Genomic DNA, 7596 nt, shown 5'->3' on the forward strand with positions numbered 1-7596 from the left:
CATAAAAAAAAAAAAAAACAAAACCTTCGTGTATGTGCCTGGTTTAACTTTATGTGTGCAATCAAAGGGAAAAACAAGAACTGAATAACATACGGCCATTGCTCTAAATCCATCAGGCTCTGCTCATACAGCGAATTTATTCCTACCTATACATCAGTTACCTTCTGGTATTGACAGAGGTGTTCCACGTGTGTGTGTGTGTGTGTGAGAGGGGGGGTCGCCCTGCTGCAGTAGACAGGAAGGGGAAGTAAGGCAGTGAGCATGGCTTACCCACACACCAGGGATAAGCACAATCCAAGGTCCTGAGGTTAACGTGGATTTCCTATTCTCTCCTCGTGCTACATGACAACCACGAAGCAGCCAAGCGTATGATTAGCACTGGTGACTTCTTTATTTGAGGAGGGGGGGTCAGTCATGGGGCTGGAATTCTAGGCCTGGGCTCTACTCATTGAGCCACAGCACCACTTCTGGTTTTCTGGTGGTGAATGGGCGATAAAGAGTCTCACGGATGTTTCTGCCTGGGCTGGCTTTGAACCGTGATCCTCCTGAGTATCTAGGGGTCCAGTGCTAGCCTTGGGCAACAAAGCTCAGGGACCTTATCCAAGCCCCCAACTTACTTTCTTACTCAAGAAAGCTCTGCTGAGTTTTCTTACCACCATGGTTTATCCACAACTTCTTGGATCACAGTGAACACTTCCCTCCTTTAAAACCCGAAACTTGACACACTGTCACCTGCACAGGATGACGTGGCCACCACGTGCCCCAGAACTCTGCCACACCACAGCCACTGGTTTTTATGGTCCCAGAGGACAATATGCAAAGAGGCTTGAGGCAGAAAGAACAATGTAGGCAAAGAATCAAATGCCCCTGTACCTCATTTACAATTTACTCCAACAGGCCAGAACCACTTTTATTTTAGGTCACACAGTTTCTACAAAAGAATAATATTAGTTATATGGAGCTGCATAGTATTTTAAAGATTATTTAAAGTTACTTAAATTCTGTTATTTATTTGCCAATAGCCATATGTACACATAAATAACTGTGAATGCGTATAAGTATCAATTACACTGCATTCTCCTATGGAAATGCAAATTATATGGTATCTATGATTAGCGTGGAGCAGAAAAGCTCAGGGACAAGGACTAAGCTTCACACCTGACCCCACAAAAAGGATGCAAAGATTTTTAAAAAGAAATAAAGGATGCATGCTTTACTTTATATATGGCAGTGAATGCATTGGGTACTGGGTGAAATGCAGCTGAACACAAAGGACCAGTCTGTGCATGAGAGGAATGGTGTTGCTTTCAGTAGACCTCTAGCTCCACCCTGTGGACAAAGGAAGAATTGCACAACTGTCAATAGATCACTAGCTCCAACCAGTAGACAAAGCAGGAATTGCATAATGTTCAGTAGGTCTCTAGCTCCACCCAGTGGACATAGCAAGAATTGCATTACTGCCCATTGAACTCTAGCTCCGCCCATTGAACTCTAGCTCCGCCCATTGAACTCTGGCTCCGCCCATTGAACTCTAGCTCCGCCCATTGAACTCTAGCTCCGCCCATTGAACTCTAGCTCCACCCAGTGCACAGAGATGGAACTGCAGTACAGTCAGTAGATCTGTAGCTCCACCCAGTGGACAGAGGAGGAATTGACTTACAGTCATCTGATCTCTAGCGCCACCCAGTGGAGATTTGTGGGAATGACTTCTGACCATACAATTGGAATGCTGGGCAGTAATTGACTCTATGACCTCCTCATTAATGAATGGAATCTCGGACCTCTTTGTTAATTAATAAATTGACTCTCTGATCAACAAGTTAATTAATGGAGTCTCTGGCCTCCTTGTTAATTAATTGACTCTCTGACTTCCTTGTGAATTAATTAATTGACTCTGACCTCCTGGTTAATTAATTGACTCTCTGACCTGCTGGTTAAGTAATTAGTTGACTCTCTAACCTCCTTGTTGATTAATTAATTGACTCTCTGACCTCCTTGCTAATTAATTAATCAACTCTCTGACCTACTACTTAATTAATTGACTCTCTGACCTCCTTGTTAATAAACTGACTCTCTGACCTCCTGGTAAATTAAGTAATTGATCTCTCACCATCTGGTTAATTAATTGACTCTCTGACCTCCTGGTAAATTAACGAATTGATCTATGACCTCCTGGTTACTTAATTGACTCTCTGACCTCCTTGTTAATTAATTGACACTCTGATTTCCTTGTTAATTAATTAATTGACTCTATGACCTCCTGGTTAATTAATTGACTCTCTTACCTCCTGATTTATTAATTGACTGATCTCCTTGTTAATTAATGAATTGACTCTCTGATCTCCTTGTAAATTAATTGAATCTCTGACCTCTTTGTTAGTTAATTGAATTTCTAACCTCCTGGTTATTAATTGACTGTTTGACCTCCTGGTTTGTTCTCTGAATCTATGACCACCTGGTTAATTAATTGACTCTCTGACCTCTTGGTTAATTAATTGACACTCTGACCTCCGGGTTAATTAATTGATTTTCTACGTCCTAATTAATTAATTGCCTTTCTGACCTCCTGTTTAATTAATTGACCCTCTAAAATCCTGGTTAATTAATTAATAGACTCTCTGACCTCCTGGTTAATTAATTGACTCACTGACCACTTTGTTAATTAATTGAATTTCTAACCTCCTGGTTAATTAATTGACTGTCTGATCGCCTGGTTTGTCCCCTGAATCTATGACCACTTGGTTAATTAGTTCACTCTCTGTCCTCCTGGTTAATTAATTGATACTCTGACCTCCGGGTTAATTAATAGATTTTCTGACGTCCTGATTAATTAATTGCCTTTCGGAACTCCTGGTTAATTAATTGACTCTCTGACCTCCTAATTAATTGACTCTCTGTCCTCCTTGTTAATTAATTGACACTCTGACCACCTTGTGAATTATATGACTCTCTGAACTCCTAGTTAATTAATACACTCTCTGAACTCCTGGTTAATTAATTGACTCACTGAACTCCTTGTTAATTAATTAATTGACTCTCTGACCTCCTGGTTAATTAATTGACTCTCTGACCTCCTGATTAATTAAATAATTGACTCTCTGACCTCCTTCTTAATAAATTGACTCTCTGACCTCTTGGTTAATTAATTGGCTCTGACTTCCTGGTTAATTAATTAATTGACACTCTGATATCCTTGCTATTAACTGACACTCTGACCTCCTGGTTAATGAATTGACTCTGACCTCCTGGTTAATTAATGGACTCTATGATCTCCAGGTTAAATAATTGACTCTCTAACCTTCTGGTTAATTAATTAATTGACTCTATGAACGCCTTGCTAATTAATTAATTGACTCTCTGACCTCCTGGTTAATTAAATGACTCACTGACCTACTTGCTAATTAATTAATTGACTCTCTGACCTCCTTGTTAATTAATTAATTGAGTCTCTGATCTCCTGGTTAATTAATTGACTCTCTGACCTCCTGAGAAATTAATTCACTTTCTGGTCTCCTTGTTAATTAATAAATTGACTCTCAGATCTCCTTGTTAATTAATTGACTCTCTGAAATCTTTGTTAATTAATTGCATTTCTAACCTCTTGGTTGATTAATTGACTGTCTGACCTCCTGGTTTGTTCAATGATTCTATGACCACCTGGTTAATTAATTGACTCTCTGACCTCCTGGTTAATTAATTGACACTCTGACCTCCGGGTTAATTAATTGATTTTCTACGTCCTAATTAATTAATTGCCTTTCTGACCTCCTGTTTAATTAATTGACCCTCTAAAATTCTGGTTAATTAATTAATAGATTCTCTGACCTCCTGGTTAATTAATTGACTCTCTGACTTCCTTGCTAATTAATTAATTGACTCTCTGACCTACTTATTAATTCATTGACTCTCTGACCTCCTGGTTAATTAAGTAATTGATCTCTGACCTCCTGGTTAAATAATTGACTCTCTAACCTCCTTGTTACTTAATTGACACTCTGACCACTTTGTTAATTATATGACTCTCTGAACTCCTAGTTAATTAATAGACTCTCTGACCTCCTGGTTAATTAATTGACTCACGGACCTCCTTGTTAATTAATTAATTGACTATCTGACCTCCTGGTAAATTAAATAATTGACTCTCTCACCTCCTTGTTAATTAATTGACTCTCTGACCTCCTGGTTAATTAATTGACTCTCTGTCCTCCCAGTTAAATAATTGACTCTCTGACTTTCTGGTTAATTAATGAATTGACTCTATGACCTACTTGCTAATTAATTAATTGACTCTCTGACCTCCTGGATAATTAAGTGACTCACTGACCTCCTTGCTGATTAATTGATTGACTCTCTGAACTCCTTGTTAATTAATTAATTGACTCTCAGATCTCCTGGTTAATTAATTGACTCCCTGACCTCGTGGTTAATTAATTGACTCACTGACCACTTTGTTAATTAATTGAATTTCTAACCTCCTGGTTAATTAAATGACTCACTGACCTACTTGCTAATTAATTAATTGACTCTCTGACCTCCTTGTTAATTAATTGATTGTCTGATCTCTTGTTTAATTTAGTAATTGATGTCTGACCTCCTGGTTAATTAACTGACTCTCTGACCTCCTTGTTAAATAATTGACACTCTGACCTCCTTGTTAATTAATTAATTGAGTCTCTGATCTCCTGGTTAATTAATTCATTCCCTGAACTCGTGGTTAATTAATTGACTCACTGACCTCCGTGTTAATTTATTTATTGACTCTCTGTCCTCCTGGTTAATTAATCGACTCTATGACCTCCTGGTTAATTAATTAATTGAATCTCTGACCTCCTGGTTTATTAATTGACTCTCTGATGTCCTGATTAATTAAGGAAATGACTCTCTGACCTCTTGGTTACTTAATTGACTCTCTGACATCTTTGTTAATTAATAGAATTTCTGACCTCCTGGTTGATTAATTGACTGTCTGACTTCCTGGTTTATTAATTGACATTCTGACCTCCTGGTTAATTAATTGACATTCTGACGTCCTGACTAATTAATTGACTTTCTAACCTCCTTGTTAATTAATTGTCTCTCTGACCTCCTGGTAAATTAATTGACTCTCTGACCTCTGGTTAATTAATGAATTGACTCTCTGACCTCCTGGTAAATTAATTGACTCTCTGATCTCCCGGTTAATTAATTGAGTCTCTGATCTCTGTATTAATTAATTGAGTCTCTGATCTTCTTGTTAATTAATTAATGGACTCCCTGACCTCCTGGTTAATTAATTGACTCTCTGTCCTCCCAGTTAAATAATTGACTCTCTGACTTTCTGGTTAATTAATGAATTGACTCTATGACCTACTTGCTAATTAATTAATTGACTCTGACCTCCTGGATAATTAAGTGACTCACTGACCTCCTTGCTGATTAATTGATTGACTCTCTGAACTCCTTGTTAATTAATTAATTGACTCTGAGATCTCCTGGTTAATTAATTGACTCCCTGACCTCGTGGTTAATTAATTGACTCACTGACCACTTTGTTAATTAATTGAATTTCTAACCTCCTGGTTAATTAATTGACTGTCTGATCGCCTGGTTTGTCCCCTGAATCTATGACCACTTGGTTAATTAGTTCACTCTCTGTCCTCCTGGTTAATTAATTGATACTCTGACCTCCGGGTTAATTAATAGATTTTCTGACGTCCTGATTAATTAATTGCCTTTCGGAACTCCTGGTTAATTAATTGACTCCACATCATGGTTAATTAATTAATAGACTCTCTGACCTCCTGGTTAATTAATTGACTCTCTGACCTCCTGGTAAATTTAGTAATTGATGTCTGACCTCCTGGTTAAATAATTGACTCTCTGTCCTCCTTGTTAATTAATTGACACTCTGACCACCTTGTGAATTATATGACTCTCTGAACTCCTGGTTAATTAATTGACTAACTGAACTCCTTGTTAATTAATTAATTGACTCTCTGACCTCCTGGTTAATTAATTGACTCTCTGACCTCCTGATTAATTAAATAATTGACTCTCTGACCTCCTTCTTAATAAATTGACTCTCTGACCTCTTGGTTAATTAATTGACTCACTGACCACTTTGTTAATTAATTGAATTTCTAACCTCCTGGTTAATTAATTGACTGTCTGATCGCCTGGTTTGTCCCCTGAATCTATGACCACTTGGTTAATTAGTTCACTCTCTGTCCTCCTGGTTAATTAATGGACTCTATGATCTCCAGGTTAAATAATTGACTCTCTGACCTCCTGGTTAATTAATTGATTGTCTGATCTCTTGTTTAATTTAGTAATTGATGTCTGACCTCCTGGTTAATTAACTGACTCTCTGACCTCCTTGTTAAATAATTGACACTCTGACCTCCTTGTTAATTAATTAATTGAGTCTCTGATCTCCTGGTTAATTAATTGATTGTCTGATCTCTTGTTTAATTTAGTAATTGATGTCTGACCTCCTGGTTAATTAACTGACTCTCTGACCTCCTGGTTAATTAATTGACACTCTGACCTCCTTGTTAATTAATTAATTGAGTCTCTGATCTCCTGGTTAATTAATTCATTCCCTGAACTCGTGGTTAATTAATTGACTCACTGAACTCCGTGTTAATTTATTTATTGACTCTCTGTCCTCCTGGTTAATTAATCGACTCTATGACCTCCTGGTTAATTAATTAATTGAATCTCTGACCTCCTGGTTTATTAATTGACTCTCTGATGTCCTGATTAATTAAGGAAATGACTCTCTGACCTCTTGGTTACTTAATTGACTCTCTGACATCTTTGTTAATTAATAGAATTTCTGACCTCCTGGTTGATTAATTGACTGTCTGACTTCCTGGTTTATTAATTGACATTCTGACCTCCTGGTTAATTAATTGACATTCTGACGTCCTGACTAATTAATTGATTTTCTAACCTCCTGGTTAATTAATTGACTCTCTAACCTCCTTGTTAATTAACTGACTCTCAGCCCTTCTTGTTAATTAATTGAATCTCTGTCCTTCTGGTTAATTAAGTGTCTCTCTGATCTCCTGGTTAATTAATTGAGTCTCTGACCTCCTAGATAATTAATTTACTCTCTGACCTCCTTGTTAATTAATTAATTGACTCTCTGACCTCCTTGCTAATTAATTAATCAACTCTCTGACCTACTAGTTAATTAATTGACTCTCTGACCTCCTTGTTAATTAATTGACTCTCTGACTTCCTTGTGAATTAATTAATTGACTCTGACCTCCTGGTTAATTAATTGATTCTCTGACCTGCTGGTTAAGTAATTAGTTGACTCTCTAACCTCCTTGTTGATTAATTAATTGACTCTCTGACCTCCTTGTTAATTAATTGACTCTCTGACCTCCTGAGAAATTAATTGACTTTCTGGTCTCCTTGTTAATTAATAAATTGACTCTCAGATCTCCTTGTTAATTAATTGACTCTCTGACATCTTTGTTAAATAATTGCATTTCTAACCTCTTGGTTGATTAATTGACTGTCTGACCTCCTGGTTTGTTCAATGATTCTATGACCACCTGTTTAATTAATTGACTCTCTGACCTCCTGGTTAATTAATTGACGCTC

Source organism: Megascapheus bottae, chromosome Y, assembly GCF_031878675.1.
Source record: "Megascapheus bottae isolate mThoBot1 chromosome Y, mThoBot2.hap1, whole genome shotgun sequence".
Taxonomy (NCBI): domain Eukaryota; kingdom Metazoa; phylum Chordata; class Mammalia; order Rodentia; family Geomyidae; genus Megascapheus; species Megascapheus bottae.